The sequence below is a fragment of the Oncorhynchus keta genome, unplaced genomic scaffold (assembly GCF_023373465.1).
Source record: "Oncorhynchus keta strain PuntledgeMale-10-30-2019 unplaced genomic scaffold, Oket_V2 Un_contig_1395_pilon_pilon, whole genome shotgun sequence".
Lineage (NCBI taxonomy): Eukaryota > Metazoa > Chordata > Actinopteri > Salmoniformes > Salmonidae > Oncorhynchus > Oncorhynchus keta.
In genome coordinates, this window is record NW_026278454.1 from 45,134 (window position 1) to 70,417 (window position 25,284).

Genomic DNA, 25,284 nt, shown 5'->3' on the forward strand with positions numbered 1-25,284 from the left:
TGTTCACTAGATGGACCTTTAGTGTGATTTCACACCTTCACCTGATTTATCCCACAGCATTAATGAATAAGATGGTAGAAAATGAATCTGTTTAAGTCATAAGTAAAGGCCTTTCATAAAGAGGAGTCATGATTGACTGTGGAACACGTATTGCTTGTTACAGAAGACTACTGTTGTACATTGAAGATCCATTCATCCCTGTTACACCTTTATGCTCTCTATGTACATCATGTGAAATGTGGTTTCCCTAAAGTTATTACACCCTAAACCTGAATCTGAAATTACCTTTAGGATTCTGATCTCCCCAGTGTACATGCACCGAACATCCATAGGCTGGAGCCACCTGGAAGCTCTGTGCATGTACATATAAAGAGAACTAAATAGGAAACTCAACAGGCCGAGAAACATTATTTAGATGGCTGTTTTATTGTTGTTGAAAGCTCAAAATGTACACAATGAAGGGACCCATGCAGAGACACACACAGACCCCATGCAGACACACACACACACTCACACAATCCCCCTCCCAGACATTCCTGCTTCATAGACAACAACCCCAAGGGCAACAAAACAGGGGGTGTGGGGCCATTCTCTTTCAAATGTTCAAACACAGTTCCCCCCAGTTCAACCAGGTCCCTACACATTAATCATCATGACAACTTCAAAGGAATATACATAATTTCACACACCCTCTAAGGCGTGACAACAAGAACAGGATGTCCTGACCGGATGCCCAAATATGGGCATGCATACATCATCCCGGCATAGGGTCATGAATCATACGTTTGACATGTGCCATCTACTTTATTCTCTCTCATGGTTTTATCTAACTCTACTACAGGTTCACAGCCAGACAACCATCAGGGTACGGCAGCCATGGAAAACTCAAAGGACACTGGATCTGGGAAATAACCAATATCTGAATCCATAAAAAGGGGAAAACTGACTCCTCTCCTCACCTCTACTTCACTGTGTTATAATGGACCTTACAGTGCATTTTGCCACATTTCAGGCTTCAAACATAAAGATATAAAACGGTGATATAAAACGACATTTATTGGATATTTAAAACTTTTTTAACAAATCAAAAACTGAAAAACTGGGCGTGTCCAATAAATGTCGTTCGACTTCATGATTGTGTCCCACTTGTTGTTGATTCTTCACAAAAAAATACAGTTTTATATCTTTGTGTTTGAAGCCTGAAATGTGGCAAAAGGTTGCAAAGTTCAAGGGGGCCGAATACTTTCGCAAGGCACTGTATGCTTGTTATGTCACCTCTGTAACCAGGTATCAAATATACTGACCTTTCTGACCCTGTCCCATGGCCCTACTTTCTAGAACTGAACATTTAAATTCCTCTGAGCTTTGCTTACTGTCCATTTACTCATTTATTGATTTATTTGTTGTATATTGGGGTTGTGCCGCAGAGCATCATGGGGGTTTGAGTGTGTTGAGATGATCACGTTCCAGATAAATGGTTGAACTGATTCCTGTCTCCCGTCTCATCATTATTGAATTGTTATACAGACCTGGTTATGAAACCCACAAAACATAACAAAAGATTGGCGATGAGTCTGAATCTACAGGAACTAGACGGTTTTTAAAATTGTTTAAAACGGTTATTTTCTGTGGTTCAGTCTAGTCTAATGTTAACACGGTGTATTACTAGCAGAGACAAGCGCATAGTGGAGCTAACAGAGAGAGTTAACATCATCATGGAGGGAAGTGGAGCTAACAGAGAGAGTTAACATCATCATGGAGGGAAGTGGAGCTAACAGAGAGAGTTAACATCATCATGGAGGGAAGTGGAGCTAACAGAGAGAGTTAACATCATCATGGAGGGAAGTGGAGCTAACAGAGAGAGTTAACATCATCATGGAGGGAAGTGGAGCTAACAGAGAGAGTTAACATCATCATGAAGGGAAGTGGAGCTAACAGAGAGTTAACATCGTCATGGAGTGAAGTGCATAGTGGAGCTAACAGAGAGAGTTAACATCATCATGAAGGGAAGTGGAGCTAACAGAGAGAGTTAACATCATCATTGAGGTCGTGGAGCTAACAGAGAGAGTTAACATCATCATGGAGGGAAGTGGAGCTAACAGAGAGAGTTAACATCATCATGAAGGGAAGTGGAGCTAACAGAGAGAGTTAACATCATCATGGAGGGAAGTGGAGCTAACAGAGAGAGTTAACATCATCATGGAGGGAAGTGGAGCTAACAGAGAGAGTTAACATCATCATGGAGGGAAGTGGAGCTAACAGAGAGAGTTAACATCATCATGAAGGGAAGTGGAGCTAACAGAGAGAGTTAACATCATCATGGAGGGAAGTGGAGCTAACAGAGAGAGTTAACATCATCATGAAGGGAAGTGGAGCTAACAGAGAGAGTTAACATCATCATGGAGGGAAGTGGAGCTAACAGAGAGAGTTAACATCATCATGGAGGGAAGTGGAGCTAACAGAGAGAGTTAACATCATCATGGAGGGAAGTGGAGCTAACAGAGAGAGTTAACATCATCATGAAGGGAAGTGGAGCTAACAGAGAGAGTTAACATCATCATGAAGGGAAGTGGAGCTAACAGAGAGAGTTAACATCATCATGAAGGGAAGTGGAGCTAACAGAGAGAGTTAACATCATCATGGAGGGAAGTGGAGCTAACAGAGAGAGTTAACATCATCATGGAGGGAAGTGGAGCTAACAGAGAGAGTTAACATCATCATGGAGGGAAGTGGAGCTAACAGAGAGAGTTAACATCATCATGGAGGGAAGTGGAGCTAACAGAGAGAGTTAACATCATCATGGAGGGAAGTGGAGCTAACAGAGAGAGTTAACATCATCATGGAGGGAAGTGGAGCTAACAGAGAGAGTTAACATCATCATGGAGGGAAGTGGAGCTAACAGAGAGAGTTAACATCATCATGAAGGGAAGTGGAGCTAACAGAGAGAGTTAACATCATCATGGAAGGGAAGTGGAGGGAAGTGGAGCTAACAGAGAGAGTTAACATCATCATGGAGGGAAGTGGAGCTAACAGAGAGAGTTAACATCATCATGGAGGGAAGTGGAGCTAACAGAGAGAGTTAACATCATCATAACAGAGAGAGTTAACATCATCATGGAGGGAAGTGGAGCTAACAGAGAGAGTTAACATCATCATCATGGAGGGAAAGTGGAGTTAACATCATCATGAAGGGAAGTGGAGAGAGAGTTAACATCATCATGGAGGGAAGTGGAGCTAACAGAGAGAGTTAACATCATCATGGAGCTAACAGAGAGAGGAGGGAAGTGGAGCTAACAGAGAGAGTTAACATCATCATGAAGGGAAGTGGAGCTAACAGAGAGAGTTAACATCATCATGGAGGGAAGTGGAGCTAACAGAGAGAGTTAACATCATCATGGAGGGAAGTGGAGCTAACAGAGAGAGTTAACATCATCATGGAGGGAAGTGGAGCTAACAGAGAGAGTTAACATCATCATGGGAAGTGGGAAGTGGAGTTAACATCATCTAGTGGAGCTAACAGAGAGAGTTAACATCATCATGAAGGGAAGTGGAGCTAACAGAGAGAGTTAACATCATCATGAAGGGAAGTGGAGCTAACAGAGAGAGTTAACATCATCATGGAGGGAAGTGGAGCTAACAGAGAGAGTTAACATCATCATGAAGGGAAGTGGAGCTAACAGAGAGAGTTAACATCATAATCATGGAGGGAAGTGGAGCTAACAGAGAGAGTTAACATCATCATGGAGGGAAGTGGAGCTAACAGAGAGAGTTAACATCATCATGGAGGGAAGTGGAGCTAACAGAGAGAGTTAACATCATCATGGAGGGAAGTGGAGCTAACAGAGAGAGTTAACATCATCATGGAGGGAAGTGGAGCTAACAGAGAGAGTTAACATCATCATGGAGGGAAGTGGAGCTAACAGAGAGAGTTAACATCATCATGGAGGGAAGTGGAGCTAACAGAGAGAGTGGAGCTAACAGAGAGAGTTAACATCATCATGGAGGGAAGTGGAGCTAAGAGAGAGTTAACATCATCATGGAGAAGTTAACATCATCATGGAGGGAAGTGGAGCTAACAGAGAGAGTTAACATCATCATGGAGGGAAGTGGAGCTAACAGTTAACATCATCAGAGGGAAGTTAACAGAGTGGCTGTTCCACTGGTTGTCATAAGGTAGTGTTAACATAATCATGGAGGGAAGTGGAGCTAACAGAGAGAGTTAACATCATCATGAAGGGAAGTGGAGCTAACAGAGAGAGTTAACATCATCATGGAGGGAAGTGGAGCTAACAGAGAGAGTTAACATCATCATGGAGGGAAGTGGAGCAGAGAGAGTTAATCATGGAGGGAAGTGGAGCTAACAGAGTTAACATCATCATGGAGGGAAGTGGAGCTAACAGAGAGAGTTAACATCATCATGAGAGGGTTAAAGTGGAGAAGTGGAGCTAAGAGAGAGTTAACATCATCATGGAGGGAAGTGGAGCTAACAGAGAGAGTTAACATCATCATGGAGGGAAGTGGAGCTAACAGAGAGAGTTAACATCATCATGGAGGGAAGTGGAGCTAACAGAGAGAGTTAACATCATCATGGAGGGAAGTGGAGCTAACAGAGAGAGTTAACATCATCATGAAGGGAAGTGGAGCTAACAGAGAGAGTTAACATCATCATGGAGGGAAGTGGAGCTAACAGAGAGTTAACATCATCATGGAGGGAGTTAACATCATCATGAAGGGAAGTGGAGCTAACAGAGAGAGTTAACATCATCATGAAGGGAAGTGGAGCTAACAGAGAGAGTTAACATCATCATGGAGGGAAGTGGAGCTAACAGAGAGAGTTACATCATCATCATCATGGAGGGAAGTGGAGCTAACAGAGAGAGTTAACATCATCATGAAGGGAAGTGGAGCTAACAGAGAGAGTTAACATCATCATGGAGAAGTTAACAGAGAGAACATCATCATGGAGGGAAGTGGAGCTAACAGAGAGAGTTAACATCATCATGAAGGGAAGTGGAGCTAACAGAGAGAGTTAACATCATCATGGAGGGAAGTGGAGCAGAGAGAGTTAACATCATCAGAGGGAGTTAACATCATCATGGAGGGAAGTGGAGCTAACAGAGAGAGTTACCATCATCATGAAGGGAAGTGGAGCTAACAGAGAGAGTTAACATCGTCATGGAGGGAAGTGCATAGTGTAGCTAACAGAGAGAGTTAACATCATCAGGAAGGGAAGTGGAGCTAACAGAGAGAGTTAAGATCATCATGGAGGGATGTGGAGCTAACAGAGAGAGTTAACATCATCAGGAAGGGAAGTGGAGCTAACAGAGAGAGTTAACATCATCAGGAAGGGAAGTGGAGCTAACAGAGAGAGTTAACATCATCATGGAGGGATGTGGAGCTAACAGAGAGAGTTAACATCATCATGGAGGGAAGTGGAGCTAACAGAGAGAGTTAACATCGTCATGGAGGGAAGTGGAGCTAACAGAGAGAGTTAACATCATCATGGAGGGAAGTGGAGCTAACAGAGGGAAGTGGAGCTAACAACATCATCATCATGAAGGGAAGTGGAGAGAGTTAACAGAGAGAGTTAACATCATCATGGAGGGAAGTGGAGCTAACAGAGAGAGTTAACATCATCATGAAGGGAAGTGGAGCTAACAGAGAGAGTTAACATCATCATGGAGGGAAGTGGAGCTAACAGAGAGAGTTAACATCATCATGGAGGGAAGTGGAGCTAACAGAGAGAGTTAACATCATCATGGAGGGAAGTGGAGCTAACAGAGAGAGTTAACATCATCATGAAGGGAAGTGGAGCTAACAGAGAGAGTTAACATCATCATGGAGGGAAGTGGAGCTAACAGAGAGAGTTAACATCATCATGAAGGGAAGTGGAGCTAACAGAGAGAGTTAACATCATCATGGAGGGAAGTGGAGCTAACAGAGAGAGTTAACATCATCATGGAGGGAAGTGGAGCTAACAGAGAGAGTTAACATCATCATGGAGGGAAGTGGAGCTAACAGAGAGTTAACATCATCATGGAGGGAAGTGGAGCTAACAGAGAGAGTTAACATCATCATGGAGGGAAGTGGAGAGTTAACATCATCATGGAGAGAGTTAACATCATCATGAAGGGAAGTGGAGCTAACAGAGAGAGTTAACATCATCATGGAGGGAAGTGGAGCTAACAGAGAGAGTTAACATCATCATGGAGGGAGTTAACAGAGAGAGTTAACATCATCATGGAGGGAAGTGGAGCTAACAGAGAGAGTTAACATCATCATGGAGGGAAGTGGAGCTAACAGAGAGAGTTAACATCATCATGGAGGGAAGTGGAGCTAACAGAGAGAGTTAACATCATCATGGAGGGAAGTGGAGCTAACAGAGAGAGTTAACATCATCATGGAGGGAAGTGGAGTTAACATCATCATGGAGGGAAGTGGAGCTAACAACAGAGAGAGTTAACATCATCATGAAGGGAAGTGGAGCTAACAGAGAGAGTTAACATCATCATGGAGGGAAGTGGAGCTAACAGAGAGAGTTAACATCATCATGGAGGGAAGTGGAGCTAACAGAGAGAGTTAACATCATCATGGAGGGAAGTGGAGCTAACAGAGAGAGTTAACATCATCATGGAGGGAAGTGGAGCTAACAGAGAGAGTTAACATCATCATCAGTGGAGCTAACAGAGAGAGTTAACATCATCATGGAGGGAAGTGGAGCTAACAGAGAGAGTTAACATCATCATGGAGGGAAGTGGAGCTAACAGAGAGAGTTAACATCATCATGAAGGGAAGTGGAGCTAACAGAGAGAGTTAACATCATCATGGAGGGAAGTGGAGCTAACAGAGAGAGTTAACATCATCATGGAGGGAAGTGGAGCTAACAGAGAGAGTTAACATCATCATGGAGGGAAGTTAAAGAGAGTTAACATCATCATGGAGGGAAGGGAAGTGGAGCTAACAGAGAGAGTTAACATCATCATGAAGGGAAGTGGAGCTAACAGAGAGAGTTAACATCATCATGGAGGGAAGTGGAGCTAACAGAGAGAGTTAACATCATCATGGAGGGAAGTGGAGCTAACAGAGAGAGTTAACATCATGGAGGGAAGTGCTGGAGGGAAGTGGAGCTAACAGAGAGTTAACATCATCATGGAGGGAAGTGGAGAGAGAGTTAACATCATCATGGAGGGAAGTGGAGCTAACAGAGAGAGTTAACATCATCATGGAAGGGAAGTGGAGCATAACAGAGAGAGTTAACATCATCATGGAGGGAAGTGGAGCTAACAGAGAGAGTTAACATCATCATGGAGGGAAGTGGAGCTAACAGAGAGAGTTAACATCATCATGGAGGGAAGTGGAGCTAACAGAGAGAGTTAACATCATCATGAAGGGAAGTGGAGCTAACAGAGAGAGTTAACATCATCATGGAGGGAAGTGGAGCTAACAGAGAGAGTTAACATCATCATGGAGGGGGAAGTTAACAGTTAACATCATCATGAAGGGAAGTGGAGCTAACAGAGAGAGTTAACATCATCATGAAGGGAAGTGGAGCTAACAGAGAGAGTTAACATCATCATGGAGGGAAGTGGAGCTAACAGAGAGAGTTAACATCATCATGAAGGGAAGTGGAGCTAACAGAGAGAGTTAACATCATCATGGAGGGAAGTGGAGCTAACAGAGAGAGTTAACATCATCATGGAGGGAAGTGGAGCTAACAGAGAGAGTTAACATCATCATGGAGGGAAGTGGAGCTAACAGAGAGAGTTAACATCATCATGGAGGGAAGTGGAGCTAACAGAGAGAGTTAACATCATCATGAAGGGAAGTGGAGCTAACAGAGAGAGTTAACATCATCATGGAGGGAAGTGGAGCTAACAGAGAGAGTTAACATCATCAGAGAGTTAACATCATCATGGAGGGAAGTGGAGCTAACAGAGAGAGTTAACATCATCATGGAAGGGAAGTGGAGCTAACAGAGAGAGTTAACATCATCATGGAGGGAAGTGGAGCTAACAGAGAGAGTTAACATCATCATGGAGGGAAGTGGAGCTAACAGAGAGAGTTAACATCATCATGGAGGGAAGTGGAGCTAACAGAGAGAGTTAACATCATCATGGAGGGAAGTGGAGCTAACAGTTAACATCATCAGAGAGTTAACATCATCATGAAGGGAAGTGGAGCTAACAGAGAGAGTTAACATCATCATGGAGGGAAGTGGAGCTAACAGAGAGAGTTAACATCATCATGGAGGGAAGTGGAGCTAACAGAGAGAGTTAACATCATCATGGAGGGAAGTGGAGCTAACAGAGAGAGTTAACATCATCATGAAGGGAAGTGGAGCTAACAGAGAGAGTTAACATCATCATGGAGGGAAGTGGATGAGAGTTAACATCATCATGGAGGGAAGTGGAGCTAACAGAGAGAGTTAACATCATCATGGAGGGAAGTGGAGCTAACAGAGAGAGTTAACATCATCATGGAGGGAAGTGGAGCTAACAGAGAGAGTTAACATCATCATGGAGGGAAGTGGAGCTAACAGAGAGAGTTAACATCATCATGGAGGGAAGTGGAGCTAACAGAGAGAGTTAACATCATCATGGAGGGAAGTGGAGCTAACAGAGAGAGTTAACATCATCATGAAGGGAAGTGGAGCTAACAGAGAGAGTTAACATCATCATGAAGGGAAGTGGAGTTAACAGAGAGGGAAGTTAACATAACATAATCATGGAGGGAAGTGGAGCTAACAGAGAGAGTTAACATCATCATGAAGGGAAGTGGAGCTAACAGAGAGAGTTAACATCATCATGGAGGGAAGTGGAGCTAACAGAGAGAGTTAACATCATCATGGAGGGAAGTGGAGCTAACAGAGAGAGTTAACATCATCATGGAGGGAAGTGGAGCTAACAGAGAGAGTTAACATCATCATGGAGGGAAGTGGAGCTAACAGAGAGAGTTAACATCATCATGAAGGGAAGTGGAGCTAACAGAGAGAGTTAACATCATCATGGAGGGAAGTGGAGCTAACAGAGAGAGTTAACATCATCATGGAGGGAAGTGGAGCTAACAGAGAGAGTTAACATCATCATGAAGGGAAGTGGAGCTAACAGAGAGAGTTAACATCATCATGGAGGGAAGTGCATAGTGGAGCTAACAGAGAGAGTTAACATCATCATGAAGGGAAGTGGAGCTAACAGAGAGAGTTAAGTTAACATCATCATCATCATCATCAGGGAGGGAAGTGGAGCTAACAGAGAGAGTTAACATCATCATAATCATGGAGGGAAGTGGAGCTAACAGAGAGAGTTAACATCATCATGGAGGGAAGTGGAGCTAACAGAGAGAGTTAACATCATCATGAAGGGAAGTGGAGCTAACAGAGAGAGTTAACATCATCATGAAGGGAAGTGGAGCTAACAGAGAGAGTTAACATCATCATGGAGGGAAGTGGAGCTAACAGAGAGAGTTAATCATCATGAAGGGAATGGAGGAAGTAACATCATCATGGAGGGAAGTGGAGCTAACAGAGAGAGTTAACATCATCATGGAGGGAAGTGGAGCTAACAGAGAGAGTTAACATCATCATGGAGGGAAGTGGAGCTAACAGAGAGAGTTAACATCATCATGGAGGGAAGTGGAGCTAACAGAGAGAGTTAACATCATCATAACATCATCATGGAGGGAAGTGGAGCTAACAGAGAGAGTTAACATCATCATGGAAGTGGAGCTAACAGAGAGAGTTAACATCATCATGGAGGGAAGTGGAGCTAACAGAGAGAGTTAACATCATCATGGAGGGAAGTGGAGCTAACAGAGAGAGTTAACATCATCATGGAGGGAAGTGGAGCTAACAGAGAGAGTTAACATCATCATGAAGGGAAGTGGAGCTAACAGAGAGAGTTAACATCATCATGAAGGGAAGTGGAGCTAACAGAGAGAGTTAACATCATCATGGAGGGAAGTGGAGCTAACAGAGAGAGTTAACATCATCGGAATGGAGGGAAGTAACATCATCATGGAGCTGGAACAGAGAGAGTTAACATCATCATGGAGGGAAGTGGAGCTAACAGAGAGAGTTAACATCATCATGGAGGGAAGTGGAGCTAACAGAGAGAGTTAACATCATCATGGAGGGAAGTGGAGCTAACAGAGAGAGTTAACATCATCATGGAGGGAAGTGGAGCTAACAGAGAGAGTTAACATCATCATGGAGGGAAGTGGAGCTAACAGAGAGAGTTAACATCATCATGGAGGGAAGTGGAGCAGAGAGAGTTAACATCATCATGGAGGGAAGTGGAGCTAACAGAGAGTTAACATCATCATGCTAACAGAGAGAGTTAACATCATCAAGGGAAGTGTTAACATCATCATGAGAGCTAACAGAGAGAGTTAACATCATCATGGAGGGAAGTGGAGCTAACAGAGAGAGTTAACATCATCATGGAGGGAAGTGGAGCTAACAGAGAGAGTTAACATCATCATGGAGGGAAGTGGAGCTAACAGTTAACATCATCATGGAGGGAAGTTAACATCATCATGGAGGGAAGTGGAGCTAACAGAGAGAGTTAACATCATCATGTTAACATCATCAGGAAGTGGAGCTAACAGAGAGAGTTAACATAACATCATCATGGAGGGAAGTGGAGCTAACAGAGAGAGTTAACATCATCATGGAGGGAAGTGGAGCTAACAGAGAGAGTTAACATCATCATGGAGGGAAGTGGAGCTAACAGAGAGAGTTAACATCATCATGGAGGGAAGTGGAGCTAACAGAGAGAGTTAACATCATCATGGAGGAAGTGGAGCTAACAGAGAGAGTTAACATCATCATGGAGGGAAGTGGAGCTAACAGAGAGAGTTAACATCATCATGGAGGGAAGTGGAGCTAACAGAGAGAGTTAACATCATCATGGAGGGAAGTGGAGCTAACAGAGAGAGTTAACATCATCATGGAAGGGAAGTGGAGCTAACAGAGAGAGTTAACATCATCATGAAGGGAAGTGGAGCTAACAGAGAGAGTTAACATCATCATGGAGGGAAGTGGAGTTAACATCATCATGAGTTAACATCATCATGGAGGGAAGTGGAGCTAACAGAGAGAGTTAACATCATCATGGAGCTAACAGGAGAGTTAACATCATCATGGAGGGAAGTGGAGCTAACAGAGAGAGTTAACATCATCATGGAGGGAAGTGGAGCTAACAGAGAGAGTTAACATCATCATGGAGGGAAGTGGAGCTAACAGAGAGAGTTAACATCATCATGGAGGGAAGTGGAGCATGAAGGGAAGTGGAGCTAACAGAGAGAGTTAACATCATCATGGAGGGAAGTGGAGCTAACAGAGAGAGTTAACATCATCATGGAGGGAAGTGGAGCTAACAGAGAGAGTTAACATCATCATGGAGGGAAGTGGAGCTAACAGAGAGAGTTAACATCATCATGGAGGGAAGTGGAGCTAACAGAGAGAGTTAACATCATCATGGAGGGGAGCTAACAGAGAGAGTTAACATCATCATGGAGGGAAGTGGAGCTAACAGAGAGAGTTAACATCATCATGGAGGGAAGTGGAGCTAACAGAGAGAGTTAACATCATCATGGAGGGAAGTGGAGCTAACAGAGAGAGTTAACATCATCATGGAGGGAAGTGGAGCTAACAGAGAGAGTTAACATCATCATGGAAGGGAAGTGGAGTGGAGCTAACAGAGAGAGTTAACATCATCATGAAGGGAAGTGGAGCTAACAGAGAGAGTTAACATCATCATGGAGGGAAGTGGATCATCATCATCATGGAGGGAAGTGGAGCTAACAGAGAGAGTTAACATCATCATGGAGGGAAGTGGAGCTAACAGAGAGAGTTAACATCATCATGGAGGGAAGTGGAGCTAACAGAGAGAGTTAACATCATCATGGAAGGGAAGTGGAGCTAACAGAGAGAGTTAACATCATCATGGAGGGAAGTGGAGCTAACAGAGAGAGTTAACATCATCATGGAGGGAAGTGGAGCTAACAGAGAGAACATCATCATCATGGAGGGAAGTGGGAGCTGGAGCTAACAGAGAGAGTTAACATCATCATGGAGGGAGTGCATCATGGAGGGAAGTGGAGCTAACAGAGAGAGTTAACATCATCATGGAGGGAAGTGGAGCTAACAGAGAGAGTTAACATCATCATGGAGGGAAGTGGAGCTAACAGAGAGAGTTAACATCATCATGGAGGGAAGTGGAGCTAACAGAGAGAGTTAACATCATCATGAAGGGAAGTGGAGCTAACAGAGAGAGTTAACATCATCATGGAGGGAAGTGGAGCTAACAGAGAGAGTTAACATCATCATGGAGGGAAGTGGAGCTAACAGAGAGAGTTAACATCATCATGGAGGGAAGTGGAGCTAACAGAGAGAGTTAACATCAAGGGAAGTGGAGCTAACAGAGAGAGTTAACATCATCATGGAGGGAAGTGGAGCTAACAGAGAGAGTTAACATCATCATGGAGGGAAGTGGAGCTAACAGAGAGAGTTAACATCATCATGGAGGGAAGTGGAGCTAACAGAGAGAGTTAACATCATCATGGAGGGAAGTGGAGCTAACAGAGAGAGTTAACATCATCATGAAGGGAAGTGGAGCTAACAGAGAGAGTTAACATCATCATGGAGGGAAGTGGAGCTAACAGAGAGAGTTAACATCATCATGGAGGGAAGTGGAGCTAACAGAGAGAGTTAACATCATCATGGAGGGAAGTGGAGCTAACAGAGAGAGTTAACATCATCATGGAGGGAAGTGGAGCTAACAGAGAGAGTTAACATCATCATGGAGGGAAGTGGAGCTAACAGAGAGAGTTAACATCATCATGTTAACATCATCAAGGGAAGTGGAGCTAACAGAGAGAGTTAACATCATCATGGAGGGAAGTGGAGCTAACAGAGAGAGTTAACATCATCATGGAGGGAAGTGGAGCTAACAGAGAGAGTTAACATCATCATGGAGGGAAGTGGCTAACAGAGAGAGCATGAAGGGAACAGGAGCTAACAGAGAGAGTTAACATCATCATGGAGGGAAGTGGAGCTAACAGAGAGAGTTAACATCATCATGGAGGGAAGTGGAGCTAACAGAGAGAGTTAACATCATCATGGAGGGAAGTGGAGCTAACAGAGAGAGTTAACATCATCATGGAGGGAAGTGGAGCTAACAGAGAGAGTTAACATCATCATGGAGGGAAGTGGAGCTAACAGAGAGAGTTAACATCATCATGGGAGAGGGAAGTGGAGCTAACAGAGAGAGTTAACATCATCATGGAGGGAATCATGGAGGGAAGTGGAGCTAACAGAGAGAGTTAACATCATCATGGAGGGAAGTGGAGCTAACAGAGAGAGTTAACATCATCATGGAGGGAAGTGGAGCTAACAGAGAGAGTTAACATCATCATGAAGGGAAGTGGAGCTAACAGAGAGAGTTAACATCATCATGGAGGGAAGTGGAGCTAACAGAGAGAGTTAACATCATCATGGAGGGAAGTGGAGCTAACAGAGAGAGTTAACATCATCATGAAGGGAAGTGGAGCTAACAGAGAGAGTTAACATCATCATGGAGGGAAGTGGAGCTAACAGAGAGAGTTAACATCATCAGAGGGAAGTTAACATCATCATGGAGGGAAGTGGAGCTAACAGAGAGAGTTAACATCATCATGGAGGGAAGTGGAGCTAACAGAGAGAGTTAACATCATCATGGAGGGAAGTGGAGCTAACAGAGAGAGTTAACATCATCATGGAGGGAAGTGGAGCTAACAGAGAGAGTTAACATCATCATGGAGGGAAGTGGAGCTAACAGAGAGAGTTAACATCATCATGAAGGGAAGTGGAGCTAACATCATCAGCTAACAGAGAGAGTTAACATCATCATGGAGGGAAGTGGAGCTAACAGAGAGTTAACATCATCATGGAGGGAAGTGGAGCTAACAGAGAGAGTTAACATCATCATGGAGGGAAGGAAGTGGAGCTAACAGAGAGAGTTAACATCATCATGGAGGGAAGTGGAGCTAACAGAGAGAGTTAACATCATCATGGAGGGAAGTGGAGCTAACAGAGAGAGTTAACATCATCATGGAGGGAAGTGGAGCTAACATCATCAGAGGGAAGTTAACATCATCATGGAGGGAAGTGGAGCTAACAGAGAGAGTTAACATCATCATGGAGGGAAGTGGAGCTAACAGAGAGAGTTAACATCATCATGGAGGGAAGTGGAGCTAACAGAGAGAGTTAACATCATCATGAAGGGAAGTGGAGCTAACAGAGAGAGTTAACATCATCATGGAGGGAAGTGGAGCTAACAGAGAGAGTTAACATCATCATGGAGGGAAGTGGAGCTAACATGGAGGGAAGTGGAGCTAACAGAGAGAGTTAACATCATCATGAAGGGAAGTGGAGCTAACAGAGAGAGTTAACATCATCATGAAGGGAAGTGGAGCTAACAGAGAGAGTTAACATCATCATGGAGGGAAGTGGAGCTAACAGAGAGAGTTAACATCATCATGGAGGGAAGTGGAGCTAACAGAGAGAGTTAACATCATCATGGAGGGAAGTGGAGCTAACAGAGAGAGTTAACATCATCATGGAGGGAAGTGGAGCTAACAGAGAGAGTTAACATCATCATGGAGGGAAGTGGAGCTAACAGAGAGAGTTAACATCATCATGGAGGGAAGTGGAGCTAACATGGAGGGAAGTGGAGAGAGAGTTAACATCATCATGAAGGGAAGTGGAGCTAACAGAGAGAGTTAACATCATCATGGGAGGGAAGTGGAGCTAACAGAGAGAGTTAACATCATCATGAAGGGATCATCATGGAGGGAAGTGGAGCTAACAGAGAGAGTTAACATCATCATGAAGGGAAGTGGAGCTAACAGAGAGAGTTAACATCATCATGGAGAAGTCATCAAGTGGAGCTAACAGAGAGAGTTAACATCATCATGAAGGGAAGTGGAGCTAACAGAGGAGTTAACATCATCATGGAGGCAGAAAAGGAAGTGGAGCTAACAGAGAGAGTTAACATCATCATGGAGGGAAGTGTAACGAGTTAACATGTCCAGCCTGTTGTAAGGACATGTAAATGGACTGTCCAGCTAACAGAGAGAGTTAACATCATCATGGACAGTGGACTAACAGAGAGAGTCCAGCCTGTTGTAAGGACATGATGGACTGTTAACATCCAGCCTGTTCATGAAGGACATGGACTGTCCAGCCTGTTGTATGGAGGACATGGACTGTCCAGCCTGTTGTAAGGACATGGACTGTCCAGCCTGTTGTAAGGACATGGACTGTCCAGCCTGTTGTAAGGACATGGACTGTCCAGCCTGTTGTAAGGACATGGACTGTCCAGCCTGTTGTAAGGACATGGACTGTCCAGCCTGTTGTAAGGACATGGACTGTCCAGCCTGTTGTAAGGACATGGACTGTCCAGCCTGTTGTAAGGACATGGACTGTCCAGCCTGTTGTAAGGACATGATGGACTGTCCAGCCTGTTGTAAGGACATGGACTGTCCAGCCTGTTGTAAGGACATGATGGACTGTCCAGCCTGTTGTAAGGACATGGACTGTCCAGCCTGTTGTAAGGACATGATGGACTGTCCAGCCTGTTGTAAGGACATGGACTGTCCAGCCTGTTGTAAGAACATGATGGACTGTCCAGCCTGTTGTAAGGACATGGACTGTCCAGCCTGTTGTAAGGACATGGACTGTCCAGCCTGTTGTAAGGACATGATGGACTGTCCAGCCTGTTGTAAGGACATGGACTGTCCAGCCTGTTGTAAGGACATGGACTGTCCAGCCTGTAGTAAGGACATGGACTGTCCAGCCTGTTGTAAGGACATGGACTGTCCAGCCTGTTGTAAGGACATGATGGACTGTCCAGCCTGTTGTAAGGACATGGACTGTCCAGCCTGTTGTAAGGACATGGACTGTCCAGCCTGTTGTAAGGACATGATGGACTGTCCAGCCTGTTGTAAGGACATGGACTGTCCAGCCTGTTGTAAGGACATGATGGACTGTCCAGCCTGTTGTAAGGACATGGACTGTCCAGCCTGTTGTAAGGACATGATGGACTGTCCAGCCTGTTGTAAGGACATGGACTGTCCAGCCTGTTGTAAGGACATGGACTGTCCAGCCTGTTGTAAGGACATGGACTGTCCAGCCTGTTGTAAGGACATGGACTGTCCAGCCTGTTGTAAGGACATGGACTGTCCAGCCTGTAGTAGGGACAAGACGTATGGGGATGTTGTGGACATACTTAAAGGACCTGTTTCACCAGAACCACTAGTTAATGCTGAAAGGACATGTTTCACCACTAGTTAATACTGAAAGGACCTGTTTCACCAGAACCACTAGTTAATACTGAAAGGACCTGTTTCACCAGAACCACTAGTTAATACTGAAAGGACCTGTTTCACCAGAACCACTAGTTAATACTGAAAGGACCTGTTTCACCACTAGTTAATACTGAAAGGACCTGTTTCACCAGAACCACTAGTTAATACTGAAAGGACCTGTTTCACCAGAACCACTAGTTAATACTGAAAGGACCTGTTTCACCAGAACCACTAGTTAATGCTGAAAGGACCTGTTTCACCAGAACCACTAGTTAATACTGAAAGGACCTGTTTCACCACTAGTTAATACTGAAAGGACCTGTTTCACCACTAGTTAATACTGAAAGGACCTGTTTCACCAGAACCACTAGTTAATACTGAAAGGACCTGTTTCACCAGAACCACTAGTTAATACTGAAAGGACCTGTTTCACCAGAACCACTAGTTAATACTGGAAGGACCTGTTTCACCAGAACCACTAGTTAATGCTGAAAGAACCTGTTTCACCAGAACCACTAGTTAATACTTAAAGGACATGTTTCACCAGAACCACTAGTTAATACTGAAAGGACCTGTTTCACCAGAACCACTAGTTAATACTGAAAGGACCTGTTTCACCAGAACCATTAGTTAATGCTGAAAGGACCTGTTTCACCAGAACCACTAGTTAATACTTAAAGGACATGTTTCACCAGAACCACTAGTTAATACTGAAAGGTTCAGGTTCCACAGGACACATCAGGAAGAGGGAGAATCAGGACCAATGTTTGCTGCTGCAGTAAAGAACCTATCAGAACACTGAGTTGAATGGTGTTCTAAATGACATCATAAGAGACAGACTAGAATGTGGCTACGGAGTGAAGATACACTAAAGAGACTGTTGACTGAGGGTCATCTGACCTTGGTGAAGGACATTGAAATCACTGTGTTCATGGAACTAGCTGCTGAAGAGGAGTTCATCAGGAACTTAGTGGGTTCATCTAACAATCCTAATCACCAGCTGATACATTATAATCTCATTAAACAGGGTTCACCTTCCTCCTAGAAAACAGTAGTCAACAGTATTGTTTCTCTAGATGTAAAATCATTCCTGCTGCTATTTGGTCTTATCTGTTTTCCTTTAAAATAATTAAAAAGTTGATCACAAAAAAAAGGAAAAGTGCACAGGAAAAGAGTTTCAAATGAAAATCAGAGAGTTTCAGTCACATGCTTCCACTGTGGGAAGGTGGGACATCAGGCTTCTACATGCTGAGGTAAGGACATGGTCCAGCCTGTGGTATAAAGGGACATCAGACTTCTTTCTACATGCTGAGGTAAGGACATGGTCCAGCCTGTGGTATAAAGGGACATCAGGCTTCTTTCTACATGCTGAGGTAAGGACATGGTCCAGCCTGTGGTATAAAGGGACATCAGACTTCTCCATGCTGAGGTAAGGACATGGTCCAGCATGTGGTATAAAGGGACATCAGACTTCTCCATGCTGAGGTAAGGACATGGTCCAGCCTGTGGTATAAAGGGACATCAGGCTTCTACATGCTGAGGTAAGGACATGGTCCAGCCTGTGGTATAAAGGGACATCAGGCTTCTACATGCTGAGGTAAGGACATGGTCCAGCCTGTGGCACAGTGGGACATCAGGCTTCTAACATGCTGAGGTAAGGACATGGTCCAGCCTGTGGCACAGTGGGACATCAGGCTTCTAACATGCTGAGGTAAGGACATGGTCCAGCCTGTGGGAAGGTGGGACATCAGGCTTTTACATGCTGTGGTCCAGCCTGTGGGAAGGTGGGACATCAGTCTTCTACATGCTGAGGTAAGGACATGGTCCAGCCTGTGGTATAAAGGGTGTTAGAGGAAATTATAGTTGAAATGATTAATTATGTATACATTTTTAATTAGAACCATTTATTCTAATACTATTATGTTATGGTATGAAAAGTATGGGTTCTTGGTTAAGCTGTTACTGAAAATGTAAGTAAAAACGAATTAATTGTCTGTACCTTGCAGGTTTAAGGGGGAGAGAGGATATAGCTTTTCAGACATATAAGAATGTCTGGTTTATGAGGAGAGTAGAAAACATCTCAGAACCTAAAGACACTGGGCTATTGCGAGAATCGGAGAGAGTGTGAGAAACTGATGATGTCATTTTCAGTTTATAACCTGTGGAAATATGTGTATGTGGGAGTACTCTCTTGAAATAAACGCTGTTACCTTGGCTTTTAAGACTGGTCTCGATCTACTTCATGCATAATTAATGAATTTACACCTCATTAATGAATTAGAACGAGTGTGAATCTGGTTTTGGCTATAAAACACATAGGAATTTAGAATTCTTCTATCAATTTGGTCCTTCGATGCCGGATCTAAATGTCTAAATGTTGTCTGGAGGTAGTACGCAGGAAATCGTGCACGGACGAGTTTTTGACTCGTTTTACTAAAGACCTGACCTCTGAATTGAGGTTAAAATTGAAACAGGCCTGCGTATTATCACAGAGGACAGAGAGGGTGACTAGATTCAAACGAACAATGTTTTCCCAGCTGGCAGCAGGTAAAGTAGCCTTTATTCTCGATTCTGGGGGGATTTGAGCTCTTTAATTGATGTTCTAAAATTTTCAGAAATCATCAATAATGGGGGCCTTGCTATTCCCACAGGGTATGTATGTATGACCATCATACACTGGGTTTTGTATAACCGATATACACTGAAGCAGGTTCGAAAATAACCCGTGGTAATGTGCACTACCGTAAATAAACTAAAACCTAATCATGAGAGGCACACCCGCCCGAGATTAAGAAGGGATATTAAATAGGTACTGGGAGATAGGACGGTGAACTTGTACAAATACTGGGCATAGGGAGACGGCAAGAATGCGCAAGATAACTGGATTGGTCATTTAAATAGTGGCAGTATTGATCACCGTTCCGATTCAACTAATACTACGGAAATATCCAAATGAGGAGGAGAGGGAACTTAAATCTAAAGAAATGAGATAAAAGACAAATCTATAGACAGGATAGTTCCATACGAGAGGGGAGTCTAACAATTAGTGGCGTGAGATAACGATTATTAGCGTTCTTTAAAAGCCCTCTGACACAACCGGAAAAGAAGATATTAACTAGGGTTTTACAAACCCTGGGCTTATAGTTGTAAGGTCAGACCTAATGTCGGATTCAAAAGTCAAAGCTATTGAAGATTTCCATAAAAGAGACACACAAACAGTCAGAAAAGGAAGGTAGAAACTAGCAGGAGTTTACCGTAATACGAGAACAAAGAGAGGGGAAGGGAAGCATCCAAAATCTGACCCAGACAATAGAACCCGAATGGAAGCTGATATTTAAAACCCTTCCTTGCTATATCCGTAATTAGGACTATTTTCTGGGAATTCTCGGTGGCGAAGTTTTGGGACTACGGACAATTACAATAATAATGTTGAGAAAAATGGATAAAGTGAGTCAAAAGAAAAATACAAGATGGTTTAATTGTAATCCCGGCCGTGGCGGTTAACTAAAATGGATTTTAGATTGTAATTGACCTATTTGCATGTTGTGCCTGAAAAATACGGTCGCCAGTGTTTGTAAAATATATGAAATGAACGTTTATTATGTGTTTTAGATTGAATACATTTTGTTAAAAAAAGAAGGCATTAAAAATAATGGCGAGACAATTTCGATGAAAAACGCTATTTTGCCCAAAATGATCTGGTGGAATAATGTATTAAGATGGGAGTCGTATTTAAATAAATGTATCATAGAAGAGAAAGTTACCTAAGGTTAAATGTAGGGAATAACGGAGAGATACGATACAATTTCGGGCTATCCGGACGTTATAGCTCTTTATGAATCGACTGACATATGATAAATTTAGCACAAAACATGGTACGTTTAAATGTTAGAGTGTGGTAAACTGAGAAGTTTGGGTTGGGGTTACGTTGATGATTAGAATTTAAAACTGAACGCAATCTAAATAGGGAATAAATATATTTTACAGAGGCAGGCAGATGTGTGATGACGTTGTACGTTGAGCAACATCGTTGCTCAAATTTAAACCGAGAAAAGGGGTTGTAGCATTTAGAGGAAAAATGCGTGCATTATAGCTTAGAGTACTTTTCAAAAGCGGCCAGAAGTTACAGATACATTTCATTTAAAAAAGGAGAAGTATCGTAAAGATGCACACAGCTTGCAACGGAAGCGCCAAGCACTAAATAGGCTATATAGTGCAACGCTTTGGACTATAAAATAGGTAAGAATAGTTTAATCGTAAAAAGTTGTGATTGTTTTTCCGAGTATTGATTTTTGGTTAAGGTAACGCCTGGGAATTTGAACTAGAAGTTAATTAAAGTATCCTAAAAAACTATCTATTTTCTCTTTTTCTTTATGGGGAAAAATAATGTATTATCTTAAAGGGACAGTGCACGTCAATCACAGTGGTTTGAGTGTATGACAGTGGAAAAAATATTGTGGGACGACAAATTGATGATAGACTGAATAAGTTACATGAAACATCAAGAGATTTAAAACGAATGATGTGAAGGGATCATCAGAATTATTGGGTGTCGTTGTAGGAGTAAAAGTTTGGGTTAAGGGGATTTCCCTGTTCCCAGAGACAAGGTATTATAAAGGTGTACACTCACTAATGCGAGTATGAGTTTTTAATTAGACAAGTGAATAACGTATTGGGAATAGAGTTGTAATTAAAATACTAAGTCAAAGACGAGACAGTTACTAAGAGCAAAATGGATTCTAAATGATAACGAAGAGACAATTACGATTTATGCCCATCGAAAGGTTTTTATAAAATTAGCGAATTTAGAGATGTTGGTTGGGGTGGTAAATTATAATTCAGGATTTGAACAGATGTGATAAATTAGGTTTGGTTAATCGAACAAGAATTATTTACAATTCGTTTGAAGTCGCTATGAATTGGCAGGTCGAGCGCTTGATGATGACGTCACTAGCGAGACAGGTAACAAAGGGGGGGATGGGTAAATGGTGTTCTAGAATAGGATGTGACCTACGGGATAAATAACTGATAAAAAAAATAGCTAATAAATGAGAAACTGTTTGTTAACCTGTATGTCCAAGATGTTATGCACTACAGGTGAAATACAGGTGAAGTCACTCCAGTCCCATAGGCCTGTCGGGGGGACAATACCAAGGATTCCTGGTGACAGCTAGCTGAAAGAGCTACCCGGATTCATATCGCACTGCGGGAGGGTAAGGCACCCTGATGCTGTCGAATAATAACAGAGTTCGAGAGGAGAACTGGAATTAACAGAATTCTGGGGGCCATCTCTCGAATGAAAAATACCTTACCTGTCCTTTCCTCACTGTTGTTGTTCATAGAAGTGAAGATGTGTCTGGCTCTTGCTAAGCGATGTGTTCTAGGGGAGAGGGTGGGCCTTCACATGGAAGCTGTTCGTCTGAAGCTGCCTTATCATGGGTGACATATTCCTGATATAGCACGTCCTACTCAAGTATGCGGAGAGTGGTAATTTGACCCATGGTTTAGACGGTGAGGATTTTGTTCCAAAATAGAAGAGATACCGGTGCAGGTTCCCATATTGATCGTGGACACAGGTCATAGCTCATGGGGAGAGAGGGCTATATGAATCCACCCACCCAGTATGGAGAAAGGTAGAGTAGAGTGGCATAAAGAGACGCTTAACCCTTTAAATAGAAATGAAGGAGGATCAAGGGTTGTGGTAGGGAGATGACCAGGTCTTGGTTGACACCCTAGTACGGTTCTGGGTAGAGGAGTGTGGGTCGGTATGGTAAAGCTGTTCATGAAAGCAGGAATGCCAGATAATGACGGTTGTATTGATTTGCACTATTTATATCCCCAGGTTCCCCTTAAGTCAAGACTTCCTCCCTTTACAGTGACAGGAGGAGAATATTCCTGTCTGGCCCGGTACGGTACACATGGGAAATACGTGGGGGAAGTTAGTACTTGCAATAGGACAGAGAATATGACCACTGACGAGACCATGTCTGATTTGACAGGCTGGTTGAACTCTGGAGATTTCAATAAGGGAAGATGGGCCAGTGCTGACATCTAGTGGTAGTGTGGGTGAACAATTCTATTAACCACAGGTTGTGTGGGGTCATGTGCGTTGGGGATGTCTTTTACACTCATTCAGACACCAGGACATGAAGTTATCTAAAAGGGAAAAGAGAAGCACTCCATCTGGGTCATTTGATGACAAGGTATACATTGATAACATTGGGGTTCCAGGGGGGTGCCAGATGAGTCAAAGCAAGAAATCAGATCCTAGCAGGATTAGAGTTAAGCATTTCCGGGACTCTACTCTCACAAGAACGTGGACTGGATTAATTATAGTTATGATAATCAACAGCGCTTTAGCAGGAATACCAGAGGTGTTATTAAAGGTTTTGTAGAACAGACTGAAGCAACCAGCTGGAAGACCTGACAGAATAGAATTGCATTAGATAAAAGGAGGAAGTGGGCGTGGTAATCAGGACCATGTCTTACATCCCAGGTAACACTGCTCTGGACGAATCAGTGCCTGAAGCCTCAGCTGGTTTGACCACCCTGGCTCACGGGTTGGCAGAAACTCTGGGGTGGATACTTCTCTGAACTAAATTGGGTAGACAGTATTTATGGAAAAATGTGGTGTTATGGGCCACCTTCACCTGTGTGACTGTGTTAGTTTTGTAGGTACGTGGTTGATTGATTGCGTGTATGTATGAAAGTTATTGTTTCCAGGACTCTGGAGAGATCAATGACACTACAAATGGTGCATTATGGGCCGATTCCAGGTTCTGACCCGTGGAGGACTGAAGGCATGTCTACAGAGGAAGTGGACGAATCTGGATCTGTCATTTGTGGGGAATTTATGCTTGATGAGAATAGTGTTGAGATGAAGGGGAATTAGATTGTAATTTGTTTCAATGATTAAACTGTTTTTTAATAAATATTGTAACGGAAATCCTGAAAAAAAGAGTTATGATTCTGATGTAGGTTTAAAAACAGTTGGAGTTAAGGTTAGTATGAGTAGGTTAATATTTTTATTTTGTAGATTTGAATGTATAATATTTGATCAAAGGGAGTATTGTTAGAGGAAATTATAGTTGAAATGATTAATTATGTATACATTTCTGATTAAAACCATTTATTCTGATACTATTATGTTATGATATGAAATGTATGGGCTCTTGGTTAAGCTGTTACTGAAAATGTAAGGAAAACAAATTAATTGTCTGTACCTTGCGGGTTTAAGGGGAGAGATGCTATAGCTTTTCAGACAGATAAGAATGTTTGGGTCGTGTTCCATTAGTGGAGAAAAGTATATCTTTTAGACAGTTTGGAATGTAGTTTTATGAGGGGAGTAGAAGAAGAGTTCCGGACCTAAAAACAATGGGCTCTGATGATGTCATTTTCAGTTTATAACCTGTGGAAATTTGTATTTTGGGTCAGTACTCACTTGAATAAACGCTGTTTACCTGGCTTTTAAGACTGGTCTCAATCTACTTCATGCATAATTAATGAACGTATACCTCATTAATGAACTAGAAGCGAATTAGGTTTTGGCTACAAAATACATAGGAATTTAGAATTCCTCTATCAGTCTGTTTGGAGATAGATGGTTAGATGAATGCATATCACTCTGTCTGTTAGGAGATAGCTGGTTAGATGAATGCATATCTCTCTGTCTGTTAGGAGATAGATGGTTAGATGAATGCAAATCTGTCTGTTAGGAGATAGATGGTTAGATGAATGCATATCTCTCTGTCTGTTAGGAGATAGATGGTTAGATGAATGCAAATCTGTCTGTTAGGAGATAGATGGTTAGATGAATGCAAATCTGTCTGTTAGGAGATAGATGGTTAGATGAATGCATATTTCTCTGTCCGTTCTTCCCTGAAACTTCCATTTTCCTTATCCACCTTTCTTTTGCTGCTTTTTGAGAGCGACATGTTCTCTTGCCATCTGTCACATCTGCTCCTGCTCAGCCCTCTTGTGTTCATCCGGTGTCTGTTTGACCTGCAGCCCCAGTACACTGGGTTCCCCTGCCCCTGTACACTGGGTTCTCCCCCAGTACACTGGGTTCCCTGTGCCTCTCCCCCAGTACACTGGGTTGCCCCTCCCCCAGTACACTGGGTTCCCCTGCCCCTCCACCAGTACACTGGGTTGCCCCTGTGCTGCTCCACCAGTACACTGGGGGTTCCAGTGTAAAAAGTAGTACACTGGGTGGACTAGAGCTGTTTTTCCCCACCAATCAACACACAGAGAAATAAACAAACTGGGTTCCCCTGTGCCCCTCCCCCAGTACATTTATAACTGGGTTCCCCTGTGCCCCTCCACCAGTAGAGACTGGGTTTTGCTGATTTTATGAACTCCTCCCCAGTACAATAAAAATATTGTCACTGAATGTACTATTTGTACTTATCAAACTGTGTTCAAATGTGTTAAAATGTTGTTCCATTTTTGTAGACCTCTTCATTGTGCTAATATTATAGGTTCCTCTTCACTGTGCTAATATTATATGTTAATTATGTTCCATTTGTAGTGTAGACCTCTTCACTGTGCTAATATTATATGATCATTATGTTCCATTTGTAGTGTAGACCTCTTCACTGTGCTAATATTATATGTTAATTATGTTCCATTTGTAGTGTAGACCTCTTCACTGTGCTAATATTATATGATCATTATGTTCCATTTGTAGTGTAGACCTCTTCACTGTGCTAATATTATGTGTCAATTATGTCCATTTGTAGTGTAGACCTCTTCATTGTGCTAATATTATATGATCATTATGTTCCATTTGTAGTGTAGACCTCTTCACTGTGCTAATATTATATGATAATTATGTTCTGACCCACCGACTTTAACTCAGAAAACAATTGTCCCGAAGCCAAACCTAGTTGACGAACCCTGTTTTCTAGTATTCCATGGCCTTTACTGGCCAACTGCTGT

At 42.8% G+C, this 25,284-nt stretch overlaps 1 protein-coding gene across 8 annotated transcripts in view; it reads left to right on the top strand.

The window, feature by feature from the left end:
- Nucleotides 1-25,284, top strand: part of LOC127918296 (NLR family CARD domain-containing protein 3-like) — a 115,525-nt gene that overhangs the window by 14,770 nt on the left and 75,471 nt on the right. The window lies entirely within an intron of this gene.